At 42.2% G+C, this 24351-nt stretch overlaps 1 pseudogene; it reads right to left on the reverse strand.

Annotated features, from left to right (window-relative positions):
- Nucleotides 1–12958: 12958 nt before the first annotated feature.
- Nucleotides 12959–14984, reverse strand: LOC130357492 (zinc finger BED domain-containing protein 4-like; annotated as a pseudogene).
- Nucleotides 14985–24351: the final 9367 nt, after the last annotated feature.

The raw sequence follows: 24351 nt of genomic DNA on the forward strand, positions 1-24351 counted from the left end.
TAATCTTCCATAGTCATGATTAGTGGCACAGCTGGATCTGACCCCCTTAGCTATTAAAGGGGTACTCCGGTGAAAAAAAATTTTCTTTTAAATCAACTGGTGCCAAAAAGGTAAACAGATTTGTAAATTACGTTTATTAAAAAAAAATCTTGATCCTTCCAGTACTTATTAGCTGCTGAATACTACAGAGGAAATTATTTTCTTTTTGGATTTCTTTTCTGGCTGTCCACAGTGCTCTCTGCTGACACCTCTGTCCATTTTAGGAACTGTCCAGAGCAGCATATGTTTGCTATAGGGATTTTCTCCTGCTCTGAACAGTTCCTGACATGGACAGAGGTGTCAGCAGAGAGTACTGTGGACAGAAACAGTACTGGAAGGATTAAGATTTTTTAATAGAAGTAATTTACAAATCTGTAAAAAAGAAAAAAAAATTGTAACCATAAACCTCAAAGGCCAATATCAGATAGACTGATACATGATGGATAAAAAACAAACCGTGCTTCAAATGTATGATGAAAACAATAGATTAATTTATTAAAATGCATATACCAAAAACCTCCTTTCACAGGGCCCTTGTGAGGAGGTGAATATAATATATATCACAAGATTAATATGTTTAAAAACACACCACTATATGCAATTTTATATATTATAATTCGTTAGTCCGGCATTTGTTGGTTCAGAGAATGAAACTTTCACAGTCCGCAAATTTGAGCAATCGGGTATGTGAACCCGAGTCCATAAAGTTAGACACCAATAATGAATGTATTTTTACCAGCCAGATGAATTTAACGGATAGATCGCTCCAGAGAAACTGGTGTCGGCAAGCACCTGACCTAGTCGGCGTCTGTGTGCGCTGAGCGTAGGCACTGGCGTGTGCTTCTGCGGCTGGTCTGCCTGCCAGAGACCTGGTGAATGCCGCTACGATGTTAGAAGAGACACAGCTGACAGACTCCTGGTGACTGGACCTCGTGGAGTTTCCTGGCGTCTGACGTCAGTAGCAGATAAGGTGGGTGGAGTAGATAGAGCGGCTGTTGTAGGCAATAGATGTCAGACTTGCGGTTTTCGCTGTTAAGCGTCTCCAATGGCAGTGGTGCGTTATTAGTGCCTTAAATGCAAGCTTCTAGATGCGTTTCAGGGTACTTATTGCAGCAACGACCCTTTCCTCAGTGGAAGTGTATATCAATGAAGCCAATGGTTCCTTTTAGAGATGAGTGAAGTAAAGCTGACAAACCGAATTCATTACAAATTTCAGGAAATATTCGATTCGCAACGAATATGAATGTGGTGCAAATCGCTTCATTAAACTCCATTTTAAAGCGTTCCAGGCTCCAGGGCATCTAAAATGGCGGATCCACATGTCAGCACATGGGGCAAGGGACGCTGGGAATGCAGGAAGGCAAGGTGGGAAAGGAAGTAGGTGGAATGACCCTCAATCACATGCAGGATGCAGCCTATCAGCAGCCAGTCACCCCTGTGATGTCATAGCCCTATATAATCGGCAGCCATATTGTGGCCAACCACTTCATTCATTACACTGCAGAGAGATGGGACAGACACCCTGTGTGTGTGTGTGTGTTACAGCAGAGAAAAGTGCATTCCAGCAGCATTTAACATCCCCCTAGTCACATCAGTGTTCTCGTGGACAGAGAGAATTTTTTTTTTTCACTGAAAAGGATTTTTGCTGCAAGCATTAACCTCCCAGTCACTTTCTTCGGTATAGTATTACAGAGAGGGATAGATAGCTGTGTGTTGCCTCATACATTTCAACAAGCTGCATCAACTTCATAAACCTATGCAGAGGAGGCAGGAATAATTTGTTCCTTTCTTTATTCCTCAACAAATCATCTACTGGTTATACTAGTCTGTAGACGGTATAATAACCAGAAGTCCATTCCTAATAATCTGTGACAGAGTGCTATTTTTTTTAAGGGTACTGTAGCGCATTTTTCTTCCCTTATCAGTGCATACCGAATACGTACATCTAAGTGGTGTACTATTTTGTACCTGATAATTTGTCAAGTGCCTACATACTGTGAAAGCCCAGGCAAAAGTACTCATCAGCTGGTGTTGTACTCAGATACTTTTTAAGTGTACTGTAGAGCATTTTTCTGCCCTCATCAGTGCATACTACATACCTACATCTAAGTAGTGTACTATTTTGTACCTGTTAATCTGTCAAGGGCCTAGATACTGTGAAAGGACAGCCAATAAGTACACACATGCTGCTGTTCCAGACAAATACTGTTGTAAGCATGGTGAAGCGTATTGTACTCCCCTCATATACGCAATAAGTATGTAAGGGACAGTAGTGCCAGGACATGCACAGAGGAATGGCAGAGGCCTAAATTCATCAAGCGCAGGCAGATGTCAAATCAGAGTAGGGGTGTGTGGCAGCTGGAGGCCGCAGCAAGAGGTCTGAGCTCCCGGTGTCAGCTAGCAGTCGTGTCGTGACCAGCAACCCAACAGCCATGATTGATCGGTTCACTCGTTCATCCACTTCATCCCAAGTGACATCCGACACCCCCAGTCAACAGTCGGTGGGTTCCTCAGACTCAACCCTCAGTTGGCATGGCCCTCAGGCTGCTGCTGCCACCTCCAAGCTCTGCCATTGTGCTGCTCTATGGTCTCCTCATGCTGATGCTGCCACCTTGAGGCTCTCTAATTGTGCTGCTCTATGGTCTCCTCATGCTGATGCTGCCACCACCAGGCTCTCTCATTGTGCTGCTCTATGGTCTCCTCATTCTGATGCTACTGCCTTCACGCTCTGTCATTGTGCCACCATATGGTCTCCTCATGCTGATGCTGCCACCTCCAGGCACTGTCATTGTGCCACCATATGGTCTCCTCATGCTGATGCTGCCACCTCCAAGCTCTCTAAGTGTGCTGCTCTATGGTCTCCTCATGCTGATGCTAGCACCTCCAGGCTCTCTCATTGTGCTGCCGTGGATACTGCAAAACATAATTAGGGTGATGGTACCCAGTTTCAGAAATTCCTTGCATTAGGGTCACTTTCAGAACTCCTGATGCCACCTCCAGGCTGTGCCATTCAGCCACTATATGGTATCCTCATTCTTCAGCCACCTCCAGGCTGTGCCATTCAGCCACTATATGGTATCCTCATTCTTCAGCCACCTCCAGGCTGTGCCATTCAGACACTATATGGTCTCCCTATGCTGCCACAAACTCCAGGCAGTCATTCACCCACTATATGGACTCATCATACTGATGCCACCTCCAGGCTCTGTCACTGTGCTGCCATGTGACTCCTTGTTAAATTTGGTCCTTTGTACCCACACGCCGGGGCCCGGGACACTAAAACTTGGGAGTTAAAAGTTCAATTTCAAAATGCTCAATTCTATTTAAAAATCTTAAATTGCTATTTAAAAATCTTACATTTCTATTTAAAATTCTTAAATTTCAATGGTCTCCTCATGCCAACTCCAAGCTGTGCCATTCAGTCACTATATGGTCTCCTCATGCTTCAGCCACCTCCAGGCTGTACCATTCAGACACTATATGGGCTCCTTATGCTTTCCCCACCTCCCGGCTGTGTCATTCAGCCAATATATTATTTTCTGATGCTGCTGGGACTGTCTTGGATATTACCTACAATTTTTTATGGTAGCACTAGCAAACATACATGCTCAATAGAGATTTTAGCATTGATCTTTTAATGTTAGGGGTTGTGAAGCCTCTTATGTATGCATACTGCTGCCTGATCCAGGCTGTGTGTTTCAGGAACTACTTGGCTTACTGATGCTGCTGGGCCTGTGCCTAAAAATGTTTAATGTTAGCACTAGCTAACATACGTCTTCTATACAGATTTCAATATTCACCTTTTCATTTTATGGGTTATTAACCCCTCTTGTGTACTTCTGTTGCTGCCTGATCCAGGCTGTGTGTTTCAGCAACTATATGGTTTAGTGATGCTGCTGGGCCTGTGCCTATAATTATTTGATGTTAGCACTAGCTAACATACATCTTCTCTACAGATTTCAACATTAACATTCTACTATTAGGGGTTGTGAAGTCCTCTTGTAAACTCATGCTGATGCCTGCTCCAGGCTGTGTGTTTCAGGAACTACTGTGCTTAGTGATGCTGCTGGGCTTGGGCCTTAAATTCTTTGATGATAGTACGAGGTAACATACGTCTCCAATAGAGATTTCAACATTGATCTTTCAATCTTAGGGGTTATGAAACAATCTTGAGTACTGCTATTGCCTGCTCCTGACTGTGTCTTTCAGGAACTACATGGTTTAGTGATGCTGTTGGGCTTGGATCCTAAATTTTTGGATGTTAGCACTATCTTACATACATGCTTAATTTAGATTTCAACATTGATCTTTCAATCTTAGGGGTTATGAAACCCTCTTGTGTACTCCTGCTTCTGACTGCTCCTGTCTGTGTCATTCAGCAACTACATGGTTTAGTGATGCTGCTGGGCCTGGGCCTTACATTTTTGGATGGTAGCACTAGCTAACATGCATCTTCAATAGAGATTTCAACATTCACCTTTTAATATTAGGGGTTGTGAACCCCTCTTGTGTACTCATGCTGCTGCCTGCTCCTGTCTGTGTCATTCAGCAACTACATGGTTTAGTGATGCTGCTGGGCCTAGGACATTACCTATATATGTTTATGTATTTTTATATATTTTATATATATTACTAGGTACCATACATCTTCAATGGAAATGACAAAATTCATCTTATATTCTTAGAGATTGTGAAACCCTGTTGTCTCCTCATCTTCTGCCCACTCCAGGCTGTGCCATTCACACACTATATGGTCTCTTCATAATTCAGCCAACTCCAGGCTGTGCCATTCAGCCACTATATGGTCTCCTCCTACTGATGCCACCACCAGGCTCTGTCATTGTGCTGCCATGTGACATGTGACTCCTTGTTAGATTTGGTCCTTTGTACCCACACGCCGGGGCCCGGGACTCTAAAACTTGGGAGTTAAAAGTTCCATTTCAAAATCTTAAATTTCTATATAAAATTCTTATATTTCAATTGTCTCCTCATGCTTTTGCCAACTCCAGGCTGTGTCATTCAGGCAATATATGGTTTACTGATGCTGCTGGGCGTGGGTCTGTGAATAAAATCTTTTGTTATGGTAACACTAGCTGCCCAAAATCTTCAGTTCAAATTTCAAACTTTGTCTTCTTTTTTTTTTTAGGGATTGTGAAGCCCTGGGGTTTCCTCATGCTTCAGCCAACTCCAGGCTGCATCATTAAGCCACTATATGGTCCCCTCCTACTGATGCCACCTCCAGGCTTTGTCATTGTGCTGCCATGTGACATGTGATTCCTTGTTACATTTGGTCCTTTGTACCCACACGCCGGGGCCCGGGACACTAAAACTTGGGAGTTAAAAGTCCCATTTCAAAATCCTCAATTTCAATTTCAAAATCTTAAATTTCTATTTAAAATTCTTATATTGCAATGGTCTCCTCATGCTTTTGCCATCTCCAGGCTGTGTCATTAGGCAATATATGGTTTACTGATGCTGCTGTGCCTGGGTCTGGGAATGACATTTTTGTTATGGTAGCACTAGCTACCCAAAATCTTTGGTTGTCTTTTTTTCTTAGGGATTGTGAAGCCCTGGTATATACTCATGCTGCTGCCAACTCCTGGCTGTGCCATTCAGATATTAAATGTCTCCTCATGCTTCAGCCAACTCTAGGCTGTGTCATTCAGGCAATATATGGTTTACTGATGCTGCTGGGTCTGGGAATAAAAATGTTATGGAAGTACTAACCACCCCAAATCTTCGGTTTAAATTTCAAACTTTGTGAAGACCAGGAGTCTCCTCATACTTCAGTCAACTCCAGGCTGTATCATTCAGGCAATATATGGTTTACTGATGCTGCTTGGCCTGGGTCTAGGAATAAAAATGTTGTCATGGTAGCACTAGCTACCCAAAATCTTCGGTTTAAATTTCAGAATTCATCTTATAATCTTAGGGATTGTGAAGGCCTAGTTTCTACTCATGCTGCTGCAAAATCCTAGCTGTGCCATTCAGCCACTATATGGTCTCCTCATGCTGCCAACACCTCCACGCTGTGTCATTCAGCCACTATATGGTCTCCTCATGCTGCCAACACCTCCACGCTGTGTCTTTCAGCCACTACATGGTCTCCTCATGCTTCAGCCTAATCCAAGCTGTGTCATTCAGCCACTATATGGTCTCCTCATGCTGCCAACACCTCGACGCTGTGTCATTCAGCCACTATATGGTCTCCTCATGCTGCCAACACCTCGACGCTGTGTCATTCAGCCACTACATGGTCTCCTCATGCTACCAACATCTCCATGCTTTATCATTCAGCCACTATATGGTCTCCTCATGCTGCCAACACCTCCACGTTGTCATTCAGCCACTATATGGTCTTCTCATACTGATAACACCTCCAGGCTCTGTCATTGTGCTGCTGTGCGGCAGTGATTCTAAAAGCGATGCCGGTAATCTGCATGTCATTCTGAATAACAGTATTATTTCACTACCCCTGCACACTCCATATGCGTGATAGAACACAGCAAAGTGTTCTACACCCCTATTGAGGCTTTCAATCGGCAGAATCACCTTTTTTAAAAAGTTATACATATGTAGTTGCAATTATAGCAAATAGAAACAGGTTGTCGCATCGTAGGATATAAAAACATCGTAGGATATAAAACCAGAAGTGGATTAGCTATAAATTACTAAGATATCTTGTATCCTGTTTTTTTTGTGTTATCTAACCAACTGAGATATTAAACTACAAATACAATGACAATCATAGATAAACATTAGAATAAATGGATGAATAAACACTATATGTTACAGCTATAAAAAAGAATTATAGATTAATATCTGAATAAATAAGAACAAAGAAAAATAAATAAAATAAAGTGTGAAGTGTAAATAATAAAATAAAGAATATTAGATAGTGGTGTTAAAGAATAGATGTGATATACTAATAAAGGTAAAATAAAATAAAAATAATAAACATAAAAGTAAAATAGAATAAAAAAAATTAAACATACATAGAAAACAGTGGATAATAAAACTTCTTTGACACAGAGGATGATGTGTTGTCACGAAGAATTTGTTGGGGACACAGTGTGCTCTGGTGGCCATCCTTAATATAAAAAGACAGCCAACGGGAAACAGTACGTCCCCTACAAAAATCCAAATAATTCAAAATTAGAATTCAACCTTTGGGTTCCAAAGTGTCAAATTCATAATTTTTTTTACTTTCAGCTCTCCACATTTTTACCATATAACTACCTCCTCTCCAATCTTTTTTAATAGCTTGTATCCCAATATAAGATAAAGTAGTCAGTTCTTTCTGATGAACAGTAGTGAAGTGTGCTGACAAGGGATGCTTCAAATTGCCATTTTTAAAGGGGTACTCCAGTAGAAAACTATTTTTTTTTTTAAATCAACTGGTGCCAGAAAGTTAAACAGATTTATAAATTACTTCTATTAAAAAATCTTAATCTTTCCAGTACTTATTAGCTGCTGAATACTACAGAGGAAATTATTTTCTTTTTGGAACACAGTGCTCTCTGCTGACATCACGAGCACAGTGCTCTCTGCTGACATCTCTGTCCATTTTAGGAACTGTCCAGAGCAGCATATGTTTGCTATGGGGATTTTCTCCTACTCTGGACAGTTCTTAAAACGGACAGAGATGTCAGCAGAGAGTACTGTGCCCATGATTCAGCAGAGAGTACTGTGTTCCAAAAAGAAAAGAATTTCCTCTGTAGTATTCAGCAGCCAATAAGTACTGGAAGGATTAAGATTTTTTAATAGAAGCAATTTACAAATCTGTTTAACTTTAAAGTTTTCCACCGGAGTACCCCTTTAACCCCCTAAGGACCTAGGGCATATGGATACGCCCTGGCTTCCTGGTACTTAAGGAACCAGGACGTATCCATGTGCCCGTGGGAATTTCGGTCCCCGCCGCGCATCGGATTGGGGTGACTTCTAATATCTCTCAGCAGGCACCCCAAATGCCCAGGGGTGTCATCAGACCTCCCCATGTCGGCGATCAACGCAAATTGCGGGTGAATTCACACCAGCGATTTGCGTTGATTCCGGGTCATTACGGGTCTATGGTGACCTGGAATATAAGGAGGATCGCGGTTGTCAAAGACACCCACGATCCCCCTGAAGGGATAGGATAGAGGTTGCAGTTGTGCCACCCCTCCTATCCCTGCTATTGGTCATCAAGGAGCGATGACCAATAGCAGATCTGGGGCGGGGGGGTTACTTTCGGTTTCCCTGTTCTGCCCACCCACAATAGGCGGGGCAGGATGGGGAAACTAACAGGGACCGGCGGCAGAAGATCTACTTACCCATCCGGAGGCTGCGAGCGACAGTGATCGGCGGGCGGTGATGTCGTGTGGCTAGCTCCCTGGATCCTACGAAAGCTGGTGAGTTGCCTAGCAACATCTGGAGGTCTACAGTCTGATAGTGGTCTCTAAACTGTAGCCCTCCAGATGTTGCAAAACTACAACTCCCAGCATGCCCAGACAGCTATTTGCCGTGTGGGCATGCTGCGATTTGCAGTTTTGCAACAGCTGGAGGGCTACAGTTTGGAGATCACTGTGCATTGATCTCTAAACTATGGCCCTCTAGATCTTGCAAAACTACAACTCCTAGCATGCCCACACAGCAGTTTCCATAATAAAGGGTAAAACACAACATATAAACCCCCTTACACTGTCCCCTCCCCCAATAAAAATGAAAAACGTATTGTTTGTCAGTGTTTCCAAAATGGAGCCTCCAGCTGTTGCAAAACAACAACTCCCAGCATTTCCGGACAGCCACAGACTGTCCAGGCATGCTGGGAGTTTAGCAACAGCTGGAGGCACCCTGTTTGGGAATCACTGGTGTAGAATACCCCTATGTCCACCCCTAAGCAATCCCTAATGTAGCCCTCAAATGCGCATGGCGCTCTCTCACTTCGGAGGCCTGTCGTATTTCAAGGAAACTGTTTAGGGCCACATATGGGGTATTTCCGTACTCGGAAGAAATTGCACTATAAATTTTGGGGGTCTTTTTCTCCATTTACCCCTTATGAAAGGGAAAAGTTGGGGGCTACACCAGCCTGTTAGTGTAAAAAAAATATAATTTTTTACACTAACATGCTGGTGTTGCCCCATACTTTTTATTTTCACAAGGGGTTAAAGAAAAAAAAAATTGTAACGCAATTTTTCCTGAGTACGGAAATACCCCATATGTGGGCGTAAAATGCTCTGCGGGTGCACAACATGTCTCAGGAGTAAGTGCGCACTATGTACATTTGAGGCCTAAATTGTTGATTTGCACAGGGGTGGCTGATTTTACAGCGGTTCTGACATAAACGCAAAAAAAGTAAATACCCACATGTGACCCCATTTTGGAAACTACACCCCTCACGGAATGTAACAAGGGGTATAGTGAGCCTTAACACCCCACAGATGTTTGACAAATTTTCGTTTAAAGTTGGATATGAAAATGAAAAAAACTTTTTTTTTCACTAAAATGCTGGTGTTACCCTAAATTTTTCATTTTTACAAGGAAAAATTGAAAAAAAAGCCCCCCAAAATTTTAACCCTATTTCCTCTGAGTAAGAACATACCCCATATGTGGATGTAAAGTGCTCTGCAGAGAAGGAGCGACATTGGAATTTACAAAGCCCCTATAGTGCCAGAACAATGGACCCCCCCCCCCCACATGTGACCCCATTTTGGAAACCCCTCATGTAATGTAATAAGGGGTGCAAAAATTTAATTTTTCATTTGCACAGCCCACTGTTCCACAAAATCTGTCAAACACCAGTGGGGTGTAAATACTCACTGCACCCCTTATTAAATTCTGTGAGGGGTGTAGTTTCCAAAATTGGATCACATGTGGGGGGCTCCACTGTTCTGGCACCACGGGGGGCTTTGTAAATGCACATTCCATTCCAAACAAATTCTCTTTCCAAAAGCTCAATGGTGCTCTTTCTCTTTTGAGCATTGTAGTGCGCCAGCAGAGCACTTGACGTCAGAAAAAATAGGGTTACAAATTTTGGGGGTAATTTACTCCGAATACCCCTTGAAAAAATGTATAATTTGGGGGGAAAAACTGTATTTTAGTGAAAAAAAATATTTACGCATCCAACTTTAACAAAAAGTCGTCAAACACCTGTGAGGTGTTAAGGCTCCCTGTACCCCTTGTTACGTTCCTTGAGAGGTGCAGTTTCCAAAATATTATGCCATGTGTTGTTTTTTTTTTGCTGTTCTGGCACCATAGGGGCTTCCTTAATGCGACATGTCCCCCAAAAACCACTTCTCTTCTGAGTATTGTAGTTTGCCCGCAGAGCATTTTACGTCCTAACATGGGGTATTTCCATACGCAGAAGAGATGGGGTTACAAATTTTGGGGGGCATTTTCTCCCATTACCCTTTGTAAAAATGGTAAATTTGGGGGGGAAAACTGCACTCAATTGAAAAATTAATTTTTTTCATTTACACATCAGACTTTAACGAAACGTTGTCAAACACCTGTGGGGTGTAAAGGCTCACTGGACTCCTTGTTGTGTGCCTTTAGGGGTGTAGTTTCCAAAATAGTATGCCATGTGTTTTTTTTTTTTTTTTTTTTTTTTGCTGTTCTGGCACCATAGGGGCTTCCTAAATGTGACATGCCCCCCAAAAACCATTTCAGAAAAACTCACTCTCCCATTGTCGTTCCTTCCCTTCTGAGCCCTCTACTGTGCCGGCTGAACAGTTGACATACACAGATGAGCTTTTTCCTTACTCGAGAGAAATTGGGTTACAAATTTTGAGAGGATTTTTCTCCTTTTACCCCTTGTAAAAATTAAAAAAAGTGGGTCTACAAGAACATGTGAAGGTAAAAAATGAAGATTTTGAATTTTCTCCTTCACTTTGCTGCTATTCCTGTTAAACACCAAAAGGGTTAGCACACTTACTGAATGTCATTTTGAATACTTTGAGGGGTGCAGTTTTTATAATGGGGTCATTTATGGGTTATTTCTAATAAGAAGGCCCTTCAAATCCACTTCAAACCTGAACTGGTCCAAGAAAAATTCCGATTTTGAAGATTTTGTGAAAAATTGGAAAATTGCTGCTGAACTTTGAAGCCCTCTGATGTCTTCCGAAAGTAAAAACATGTCAACTTTATGATGGAAACACAAAGTAGACATATTGGGGGATATTTATCAAAATTGTCTATTTCCCGCATCAATATAGACCAAACTACAGAGGGTTCGGCTGGTCTATTGTGCGCCTAATTTATCAAAAGGCGCACGGCTCTTGATAAATTCTGCGGACACACTTCGTTATCTATGCTTTAGACTGTATTTAAACCTGCTCCAGCATGGTCTGACATTTCGGCGTACTCTCAGGCGATGCGACTTGTCGCTGAAAAGTCACTTTTGATAAATTCAGCACCAATGCCTTTTCCAATGGATTTCCGTCTAAAATAGACTAGAATGCATCATGTTATAAAAATCCTCTAGAGCAAAAGTAGCAAAAAAGTCGCACATATTTAGACTGCGACTTTCTGTGCGACAAATGTAGACAGGAAAAACCAGTCTAAATCCTTTGATAAATCTCCAACATTGTATTTGTGAATAAAAATATAATTTATTTGGAATGTCTATTTTCCTTACAAGCAGAGTTTCAAAGTTGGAAAAATGCAAAGTTTTCAATTTTTTCATAAAATTTTGGAATTTTTTGCCAAGAAATGATGTAAGTATCGATGAAATTTTACCACTAACATAAAGTAGAATATTAGGGATCGACCGATATTGATTTTTTAGGGCCGATACCGATACCGATAACCTGTAAACCTTCAGTCCGATAGCCGATAACTTATATCGATATTCCGTGCATTAAAATTATTTTTTTTTTAATTTCTACTCAAATCTGCTGTTAAATGAACATGTTTATTGTTAACGTTTAGCTTTTTTTGTACATTTTTTTTCATAGGTAAATAAACATAAATAATACAGAAACATACCAGTCAGATTGCAGCAAAGCAATGGTGATATGGTCAAATACAACAAATTGGACCACTGTTTTTTTTTATAAATATCAGTCAAAAGGTAACAAGAACAACAATGTTCAATGGCACAATTACTTAAATCTTAGTAAAATGAGCAGCAATGACATAGGCAATTATATCAAAGGGACACTACAGTGTATATGAGCAAGGCACCAAGACAGCTTCATTAACCCCTTAAGGACCAAGGACGTACCGGTACATCCTTGGTCCTGCTCCCGTGATATAACGCGGGGTTACACGGTAACCCCGCATCATATCATGGCGGGCCAGGCGACATAGTGAAGTCGGGACCCGCTGTAATAGCGCGCGGCGCCGATTACGGCGCTGCGCGCTATTAACCTTAAAGGTGAAAGTAAAAGTGCCCAGCTAGCTCAGGAAGCTGTTCGGGATCGCTGCGATTAAATCGCGGCATCCCAAACAGCTATACTTCAGTAGCAAGGTCTCTTACCTTGCTTCCTGAAGTCCGATCGCCGATTGATTGATTCAATCCTGAGATCCAGGCTTGATCATTCAATCGCTGAAAACAACTGCTTAGCCTTAGTGTCAATTTAAAGTAATTTAAACACATGGTTTAATGCATATAATAAAGAATATTACATTTAAAACAAGATAAACGTTGAGTAACTTAAGCTTTCTAGCTGAGTAACGATAGGTAGCATAACCTATAAGGGTAGGCATAGACAATATGATCAGTCATCAATCATACAGGTATTGGTCTTGGCTAGCAGAGGAAATAGTAGTGGGCACTACACATAGGACCAGTTCCTGAGCAACCCAGATCATTCAGCGAATGCCAAGCCATGTTAACCTGCTATCCAGCTTCAAGGTTACAAAAAAGTGAGTTAAGACAGACATTAAATAACATTTTTATGAAAAGTATGCTAAAGTAATCTAAAACTTTAGAATTTCTTCAATAATTCCAGTTGAGAAGGAGTACATTGTAGTGCAGAAAGCACAACATTTCTGCATGTTCTCCTGTTAAACGGCTTCTGTTTCTTTCATAAATTGCTGACACTTCACTGAAAACACGCTCACTAGGTACAGAGGAGGGTGGAGAGCAAAGGTATCTTCTAGCATAAGAAGCAAGGGTTTCAAAGCGTGTCTCATTTTCTATCCACCACTCAAGTGGATTGCCCTTTCTATTGATCACTGGTTCTTTCAAATAAAGATTAAGCTCATTGTCAAGGCTGACTTTTGGTGAAGTTAGAGAATCCCCTACATGAGGCCCCAATAAAACGCTGAACATGGCATAAATTTGGCCATGTTTAAGACTTTTTTCCATGTGTTTCCTTTTTGGGAATTTGTAGGTTTCTGTTGCATCATCATCCTGCTCTTCCAGACTAGTACTACTAGTAGCATGTTCTTCGAGACTAGTACTAGTAGTAGCATCAGGCTCTTCCAGAAAATCCAGACTAGTAGCATCAGGCTCTTCCAGATGTGACCTTTCTAGAACCTGCACCTCCTTTTGCATATTATCTTCTGTCAGCCATTTTTTTGCCTTGGCCAATACATTATCAGAAGAGAAAGCATGATGTTTGAATCGAGGATCTAAAAGACATGCCAACACTACGTTTATATTCAGCATCTTCAGCACTCTCACACATGGAATAACTGATGGCACACTTGAGTCGTTATGGCTAGCCTCTAGGGTCACTTCCTCTATTGGGAGGAGGGTCTGAATAAGATTTGCTACAATCTCCCACTGATCAGCATTAGGGCAAGAATAGCCTCCTTGCTCACCAGCATAGATGCTAAGAGCTCACTTCTGTTCCAGCATTCTTTGTAACATGTGAAGTGTGGACTTCCACCTTGTTGGAACAGCCTGAATCAGGCTGCTTTTGGGCAAGCCAAGGTCTGACTGAATGCACCTTAGTCTGTGCTTGGCAATGAAGGAATGGTGGAAATGACTTGCGCACTCCTTTAGCATGGCAATTATGTTGATCACAGTTCTCTGGCTTGACAGATCATCATTTACTACAAGTTGCAGGGTGTGTGCCATGCAGCTGAGATCTGACACTTCAGCAAGCCTCATTCCTTTCACCATGTTTGCTCCGCTGTCTCGAAGCACAAGCAGCACTCTGTCTTTGCTTATCCCCCAGTTAAGCATGACTAGAAACATTTCTTTGATGTACTCACCAGTGTGGGATCCTTGCATCACCTTTGTGTTCAAAACCAACTGCCTTTTTGTCCATCCATTATCAATGAAGTGACACGTAAGACTCATTAATGATTCTGTTGATCCGGACCAGCAGTCCGTAGTGAATGAGAGTGAATTGCTGGCATTCTCTGGTTGTAATATTGTTTTTACTTTCTGAATCACCTTCTGATGAATCTTTGGCAGCATTTCGGTTCTGTAAAACTTTTCATTTTTCAGTGTGTACCTTGGCTCAACTATGGACATCAAGCGCTTAAAGCCAGAGTCCGACACCATTGTAAATGGCTAGTTATCCGTAACCATCATCTATGTGATTGCCCTGTCCAGAAGTTGGGATCTTTCACCGGACTTTTGCCACTTTGTGTGTTTCTGAAATAGGTCTTTTATGTTTGTCTGGAATAGAGTTGGTGTTTCACATGATTCCTTTTCATTTGTTTTCCATGCTCCATTAAATAATTCAACATGATGAATTCTTAGATGGGTCCAAATTGAATGTATTCTTTGTTTTTGCAGTTGCAGATCCCATGCTCACATTGGTTTTGCATGTCCTGGGAAGGGTTCACTAAAATAGTCCCAAATTATACTTTTACTGTTTCTTTGTGCATCCATCTGCATTGAAAGAAGAGGGTTACAACAAGCTACAGTGAGGTTTAGAGTAAGTTGTGGATGAAGAAAAAACAATATCAATATTTATATGAATAATATGAGATCCCAGCATGTACCTGGCCGTTACTGACGCTGATAGGAGTGTAAATGCTGTCAGCAGTCGTACTCCTGCCATGCTCACCCGGCCAGTACATACTGGGATGCTATTAGCCTTTTACTTATTGGAGCAGTACAGATTAAGGAAAGTGTGCACACCCCACACAAACAATACAGTGACAAACTTTACATTTCACTAAGCTAAAAGTAGTACTACTGTATCCTCTGAATATAATACCGCCACACACCGTACCCTCTGTATATAAAACCGCTACACACCGTACCCTCTGTATATAAAACCACTACACACCGTACCCTCTGTATATAAAACCGCTACACACCGCAACCTCTGAAAATAATACTACTATTGACCCACTACACACTGAACCCTCTGAATATATTACTACAACCCACTGTACCCTCTGATTACAATACTACCACATACTGTGCTCTCTGAATATAACCTTACCATGCACCCTCTGATTACAATACCGTAATGTATTGTGGCCCACAAAAACCATACTACCCCAAAAAATGGCGCAAGCAGGGTTTATCTGTGCCTTTTATCTGTGCAATCCAATCATTTTGGCAATACACATATGGAAAGGTTTTATGAACTGCGCTTTTTTGTGAATAGGCACAAAAAAGACACAAAGCCACAAAAAAGTCTCTACAACTTCACCAGCCCAGACTTAGCTTTTTGGTGTATGTGAAGAGAGGAATTTCAGAAATGTGACCTGCACAAAATTTCAAATGCTCTGCTACCTTTTAATAATTTTAGTGCTCCTATACATTATCAGCACACAAAAAAAGGTGTAGAAAAATGCTTCACTTACACCTACAATGATAAATGTCGGCCTATACCTCTGAAATGCAAAACACTCTGTGCCCCTCATATATAGTAGTAATGCCCCATCCTGTGCCCCCACATATAATAACTATAACCCGTCCTGTTCCCCCCCCCCCACATAATAATACTGCCCTTTGTCCTATGTCCATTATATATAATGCACCCTGTGCTGTGCCCCTCACATATAATTCCCCTGCCATGTTTCCCTCACATATAATGCCCCCTGTCCTGCCCCCCCCCCCCACAGGGGGCATTATATGTGAGGGGCACAGAATAGGGGGTATTATATGTGAGGGGCACAGGACAGGGGGTATTATATGTGAGGGGCACAGGACAGGGAGTATTATAAGTGTGGTGCACATGACAGGGGGCATTATAAGTGAGGGGCAAATGTCAGGGGGGCATTATATGTGAGGAACACAGGACATGGGGCATTATATGTGGGGTCACAGGACAGGGGGTATTATATATGAGGGGCACATGACAGGGGGGGATTATATGTCGGGGAACATGACAGCACCCCCCCCCCCCTGTCATGTGCCCATATAATGCACCCCTGTCATGTGCCCCTCACTTATAATACCCCCTGTCCTGTGCCCCTCACAAATAATGCCCCCTGTCCTGCCCCCTCAGGGGGCATTATATGTGAGGGGCACAGGACAGGGGGCATTATAAGTGAGGGGCAAATGTCAGGGGGGCATTATATGGGCACAGGACAAGGGGGGCTCTTGTCATGTGCCCCTCACATATAATGCCCCCTGAGGGGGTAGGACACGGGGCATTATATGTGAGGGGCACAGGACATGGGGCATTATATATGAGGGGCACATGTCAGGGGGCATTATATGTGGGGGCACATGACAAGAGCCCCCTTGTCATGTGCCCATATAATGCACCCCTGACATGTGCCCCTGACTTATAATACCCCCTGTCCTGTGTCCCTCACATATAATGCCCATGTCTTGTGCCCCTCACATATAATGCCCCCTAAGGGGGCATTATATGTGAGGGGCACTGGGCATTATATGTGAGGGGCACAGGACAGGGGGTATGATAAGTCTTGACAGATTAACAGGTACAAAATAGTACACTACTTAGATACTTAGATGTAGGTATGTGGTATGCACTTATGAGGGCAGAAAAATGCGCTACAATACACTTAAAAAAGTATCTGATTAAAAACACCAGCCGGTGATTACCTTTGCCTGGACTTTCACAGTATCTAGGCCCTTGACAGATTAACAGGTACAAAATAGTACACTACTTTGATGTACGTATATGGTATGCACTTATGAGGGCAGAAAAATGCACTATAGTACACTTTAAAAAATAGTATCTGAGTACACCAGCCGGTGAGTACTTTTGCCGGGACTTTCACAGTATATAGGCCCTTGACAGATTAACAGGTATAAAATAGTACATTACTTAGAGGTAGGTATGTGGTATGCACTTATGAGGGCAGAAAAATGCAGTACAGTATGCTAAAAAAAAGTATTATAGTAAAACATCAGCTGATGATTACTTTTGTTTGGACTTTCACAGTATGTAGGCCCTTGACAGATTAACAGGTACAAAATAGTACACTACTTAGATGTAGGTATGTGGTATACACTTATAAGGGCAGAAAAATGCGGTACAGTACGCTTAAAAAATTTATTTTTGCACAACACCAGAAGAACACAACAGTGCTACAGCACAAAAAAGCTGTGTACTAAACACAAAATTTCACTCTGTCAAAGACTATTAGGAATGGACTGCTGGGTATTATACCGTCTACTGACTAGTATAACCAGCAGATGATTTGTTGTGGAACAAAGACACAGAATTGCGCAAAAAAAATATTTCTGACACCCTCTGCTAAGGTTTATGAAGTTGATGCAGCTAGTTGAAATGTATGAGGTAACACACTGCTATCTGCCCCTCTCTGTAATTCAATGCTGAAGAAAGTAACTGGGAGGTTAATGGCTGCAGTAAAAATCCTTTTCAGTGAAAAAAACACTGCTCTCTTTCCACCAGAACACTGATGTGACTAGGATGTGAAACGGTGCTGGAATGAGCTTTTCAGTGTAACACACACACACAGCGATGTCCGTCCTATCTGTATACAGTGCAATGAATGATATGATGAGCCGCAAAATGGCTGCCGAATATATAGGGCTGTGACATCACAGCAGTGACTGGCTGCTGATTGGCTGCATCCTGCATGTGATTCAGGGTCATCCCGCCTTCTTCCCTTCCCACCTTGCCTTCCCAGAGTTCCTTGCCCCATGTACTGACATGTGGACATGCCATTATAGAAGCCCTGGAGCCTGGACCGCAGTAAATGGAATTTAATGAAGCGATTGCGTTGAAAATCCAATCGAATATTTCATGAAATTCGTAATGAATTCGGATTTGTCAGCTTCGATTTGCTCATCTCTAGCTGAGTCCATTCCTGGGTCTGCAGCAGCTGAGACCATTCCTGGGTTTCATCGGCGAGGATATTTCTGGATCGCAGCGGGCAAGACCATTCCTGGGTCACAGTGGCCGAGACCATTCCTGGTTCATAGTGGCCAAGACCATTTCTTTTTCGCAGCGGCTGAGACCATTCCTTGGTCGCAGCAGCCAATAGCAACCAAGTAGATTGCTTATTTAATTTTTTTTTTTAAATGCCACTGAAACATAAAAGAAGCCACCTGATTGGTTGCTATGGCAACTGCACCACTCTACACAGGTTTTAAAAAAATCTTCCCCTTATTCTCTTATCTACAGCCTGCAAACCCCATCCATAATACTTTATGGGGCACTCAATGACCATATAACCTTACAATTTACTGGGGGCTGTTTCTGTTTTATTTCCTTTTAAGATCCCCATCACCGCCATTACAAATGTCATTTATGTCATGTACGGGTCGGTCTTACAGCAGTCAGTGCTTAGACTATTCCTGGATCGCAGCTGCCGAGACTATTCCTGGATCGCAGTGGCCAAGACCATTCCTAGGTTGAAGCGGCCAAGAGCATTCCTGGATCGCAGAGGCCGAGACCATTCCTGGGTTGAAGTGGCTGAGACCATTCCTGGGTTGCAGAGGCAGAATTAATTCCTTGGTCGCAGCAGCCAAGACCATTTCTGGGTCGCAGAGGCAGAGACCATTCCTGGGTCCCAATGACCTAGACCATTCCTGGGTCAAAGCTTTCAAGACCATTCCAGGGTCGCAGCGGCCAAGACCATTCCTTGATCTGCAGCAGCCGAGACCATTCCTGTGTCTGCATCGCCTGAGACCATTCCTGGGTCTGCAGCGGCTGAGACCATTCCTGGGTCTGCAGTGGCCGAGTCCATTCCTGGATCTGCAGTGGCCGAGACCATTCCTGGGTTGCATCTGCAAGGATATTTCTGGATCACAGCAGACAAGACCATTCCTGGGTTGTAGCGGCCAAGACCATTTCTTTTCACAGCGGCTGAGACCATTTCTTGGTCACAGCAGCCAATAGCAACCAAGCAGATTGCTTATTTCTACAGCTTGCAAACCCCATTTATATTACTTTATGGGGCACACAATGATGGCCATATAACCTTACAATTTACTGGCTGCTGTTTCTGTTTTATTTCCTTTTAAGATCCCCATCACCGCCATTACAAATGTCATCTATGCCATGTACGGGTCGGTCTTATAGCAGTCAGTGTTTAGCATGAACAGCACCCCCATCTGTCCTGTACAATGTGATGTCCTGTCTTGTATGTAGTATGTGCAGTAGTACTTACCTATAGATGATCTGGGGAATACAGGAGATCTGTGCAGTCCATCAGGCATCTCAAAGAGGCAAAAGCCACACAAAATTCACAAAAAATCCCCCTCAGAAATGGCCATCACAAGCAGGGTTGCCATCAGAAATTTTGGGGCCCCTTACACTGCTTGTAGTCTGACCCCAACCCCCCCCCCCCCCCCTTCCCCCTCACTGTGGCACACACTGGATTTTATCTTAGTATCGGGCTTAGAAACATAAAATAATATCGTCACTCCATATTAGTTCAAGATTGACTAAATAATTCCACCATACTGTAAGGAAATAAAAGCAACTATACGCAGACCAGTATCACTAACAACACCACAATACAAGGGACATATAATTCCGCCACACCATGACCACTACCATTACCACTGACTCACACTGCTATATTGTTATTGAAATAAAAACACTATACAAATGATCAATAACCCCTATATAAGAGTAAATTTGAGCTGTACACAGGGGCTGCAGACCATATAAGTCATTATAGTTACATACTCACAGGGGCGTCTTCTCTGATCAGAGTCATTCACTTTTCTCTTTCTTCTCCATCTGTCCTGGGTCATCATGAAGATTTCTCCCGATCACAACTCATCTTACCGAATCTGCCAGACAAACATTTTAGGCTCCTCGCTACAGCAAAGTCCTCAACTCTATACAAACCCCCATATGTATTACACTGCCCCATATAGTATTAGATCCCTCTGTGCAGCTGTATAGTATTAGGCCCCAACATTGTCTATATTATCCCCCTCATATTGCTCCCCTTTCTATATTATCCCCCTCATATTACTCCCCTTCTATATTATCCCCCTCATATTGCTCCCCTTTCTATATTATCCCCCTCATATTACTCCCCTTCTATATTATCCCCCTCATATTGCTCCCCTTTCTATATTATCCCCCTAATATTACTCCCCTTCTATATTATCCCCCTCATATTGCTCTCCTTTCTATATTATCCCCCTCATATTACTCCCCTTCTATATTATCCCCCTCATATTGCTCCCCTTTCTATATTATCCCCCTAATATTACTCCCCTTCTATATTATCCCCCTCATATTGCTCTCCTTTCTATATTATCCCCCTCATATTGCTCCCTTGAACTGCACTTTTTCTTTTTAAAGCGGCAAGCGGGCGGGCAATAGGGAGAGGAGGGAGGGTGATAGGCCAGCCTGGCAGAGAGAGAGATTTCTTTTAGGGGACAGAGCCGCATCCCCATATAGAAAGATGCAGCCTATGCCTGGCGCCAGGGGCGGACACAGACAGCAGAGGGCCACTGTGCAAAGAATGTTAAAAAAAAAAGGACTGGTCTGGGCCCCCTGAAGCTCCGGGCCCCTTACAGGAGTATAGGTTGTACCCCCCTGATGGCGGCCCTGATCACAAGATGTCAGAAGAGTTGTTGCTGCTCCTCCCATCGTAGCAGTTGGTCACTGGCTTACCAGCTACAATATTCTGTGCCAAACAAAGATATATATTTTTTTTGTATTAAAAAAACTTTATGAACAACCAATCATCATAAACATACAATGAACTGCAATACGGGCTAACAAACAACATGCACAAATGATTTCAAATACTGTACAAAGCATGGTTGTGCCCTTTAACCCTGAAATGACTAGGCCTATATTCCTTATTGCGATTTGCCTTTTGAAGTGACATGACTCTTCTATTTTTCTATCCACAGAGCCATATAAGTGCTTGTTTTTATTGCAGCCAATTGTATTTTGCAATTACACTTTACTATAAAATATAAATTGCAATGAAAAAATATTATTACATAGGAGGGATTTAAAAAACAAAAGGAAATTCTGCAAACTGGGGTTCATTTTTACACAGGGCACTTTAACCAGTTGCCGTCTAAGGACGAGCCGGCTTGTGCAAAAAATGAGCCCTCATACATCACTGTATATGGAAAAATAAAAAAAGTTATAGGGGTCAGAATATGACAATTTTACACATATTATAATAAGTAGGAAAATAAAATAAAACCTATATAAATTAGGTATCCTTGTAACTGTATGGACTTACAGAATAAAGATATGGTGTCATTTTTACCGAAAAGTTCACTACATAGAATTGGAAGCCCCCAAAATGTACAAAATGTTTTTTTTTTTTTTCAATTTTGCCCCACAAATTTTTTTTTTCAATTTTGCTGTAAATTTTGTGGTTAAATGATTGATGTAATTATAAAGTACAATTGGTGGCGGAAAAAAAAAAAAAGCCCTCATATGGGTCTGTATGTGCAGAATTGAAAGCGTTATGATTTTGGAAGGTGATGAGGAAAAAACTAAAGTGCAAAAACCGAAAATCCCTGTGTCCTTAATGGGTTAAGTTAAAACTGGCACAATATCTTTATTCTGTATGTCCATATGATTACAATGATACCTAATTTACATAGGTTTTGTTTTATAACTACAAGCAGAGTAATTGTGTTTGTGTCTCACCCTTTAATTAGCTGAGTGTCTCTCCTAGTACAACCCAAAAAATTCTGAATGATGAAATACAGGGTGTCTCCCTATGCAGCATATGCTGTGTCTCTCACTTGGCTAATTGTGCTGTATTCAGGACATTGTTCACATTGGAAGCACAGGCCGTGTGAGTTCATATTGGACTTTTTTTCTGGCTGTCTATTTTATGTATGTATTTTATTAGTGACTTTTTATCTTCCTAGTGGTTTTTAGATACAAGTTCGCTTGTAGTTAATTGTGGCTATATTTATTAAATGATTTGCTTTTTATGAACACTTGTGGATATATACTCATTGCGGAACAATGTTTTTATGAAATGTTTATGTTGTGAGCCTTGAGAAGTCATCCTATTTGTTATATTTGTTTTACTTTGCTGAATTTAAAAATGTTAACTTTTTTTTGAAGAATGTAAGTATGCTTAAAATTGCCCTTTTCTAACCCCATAACTTGTTTTACTTTTTAGTTTACAGGGCTGATTAAGGGCTTTTTTTTTGCACTGGGATCTGTGGTTTTTATTGGTACCATTTTTGTTTTAATATTTAATGTAATTTTTTTTTCTGATTACCATTTTATTTAACATGAATACCACGCACCTGCCTATAACACACATCCTCATTTTTCCAAGGAAATTTGGGTAAAAAAGGTGCGTGTATACCCCGATTAAACTCTGGCCCCGCAAAAGCCACTGCGGTAATTTCTGTGGCGCCAGAGCCCTGCCACCCGATTGCCTCCCCATCCCAGCTTTCATATTTACCTGCCCTTGGCCATGCTCCTGCAGGCTCTGGTGACATCCTGCACTGTCGCTGTGAGCTGCACAATGACAAGTGACGTCGTATTGAGGACATCGCTTGTCAGCACACAGCGACAGCGCAGGGCGCCGCCGATACCGGAGCCTGCAGGAGCGCGTCCCAGGACAGGTAAATGTGAAAGCCGGGATGGGGAGGGAATCGTGTGGCGGCGGAACTCTGGCCCCGCAGAAGCCGCTTCAGTTACATTATTTAAAGCGGCCGCTTTAAATCATTAAACCGCAGCAGCTTTTGTGGGGCCAGAAAGAGTTTATTGGCATATATTTTAGCTGAAAAAATGCATGTTATTAGACCAAAAATCAGCAAATCTGGCAATTGATTGCATATACCTATATACTTACATTTAAGTGTGGTGATTTATTTAATTTTATTAGGATAGCGTTTCAATATATGTTTAAAATTTGTATTTATTTTACACTTTTCACTGTATCAAAAGATGACTGATTTGGTGCAAGGAGGAGACCCGCAATTTTGGCCCCCCTTGATCGTGCGGCAGGGGTCCGATAATCGTATCTTCCATTCCGGGATGACTAGTTGCATGGGCAGAGCTTCTTGATGTCACCACTGCTGTTCCCTGCTGGGTCCCTCTGCTAGCAAACAGCAGTGGTGATGTCACGAGGCTCTCACCCTTGCACCCAGTCAGTCCCAGAATGGAAGAATGTGGAAGAACCAGAGCACGGAAAGGGACCAGGTAAATATCATTGTCATCAGTGTCACCTGCACTACCTGACTGTACCTACAGGTTAGTGCAGGCGAAACTGATGACAGATTTTCTTTAAACCCCTGGCACCTGTCATTTTTTACTTTAGATGCTGTTGACAGCATTGATCATGGCATCTAAAGGGTTCATGGCTGACATCAGCAGATGTCCATCATTAACTATGAAGTGTTGACTGTTGATAGCAGCCGTCACTCATGATCTATGAAGATCCTGCAGCTCCTGCGGTCCCTTCAAAGACAGTTAATGCTGCATGATATACATTTACGTTATGGGAGGAATACTTTAAAGTGACATGAAGTATATTTACATCATAGGGTGGAAAGGGGATAAAAAAGCCATCACTAGTGTAGGATTGTGCTGGATTTATCAAGTACCATGCACCTTTTGATGGTTCCAGACTTTTCTGAGGCTGCCTCTGCAGTGTAAACTGTAGTAAATTTGGTGCATGGGTTTGCCACTTTCCCTTTGCATGAAACCACACCCACTGTGCCAAGCCTGGTCACAGATCAGGAAAAAGTCGCAATATTTTTGCCAATCTGCATCAGACACAGACATAAGTAAATTTCTTCCAATGCATTTTTCATGCAGTTTCTTGTTCTTATTTTTCCAGGCATAATGCCATGTGTGACATTAGTGTAAATGTAACGCTGGTAGTTGGTATCCGCCAGCATGCCCCACATCCTGAAATCTACCTCAGCCGAACGGCACACACGGCTCCTCCTCCTAGCTGCAGGTTCTGGACTTGTTCCTCTGCACTGTCTTGGGCAGCAACCATGTCTGGTGCACCCAGTAGGGGTCGCAGGAAGGCTGTCTTTTGAGGGTCCATGCGCAC

The sequence above is a fragment of the Hyla sarda genome, chromosome 2 (genome assembly GCF_029499605.1).
Source record: "Hyla sarda isolate aHylSar1 chromosome 2, aHylSar1.hap1, whole genome shotgun sequence".
NCBI classification, from domain to species: Eukaryota; Metazoa; Chordata; class Amphibia; order Anura; family Hylidae; genus Hyla; species Hyla sarda.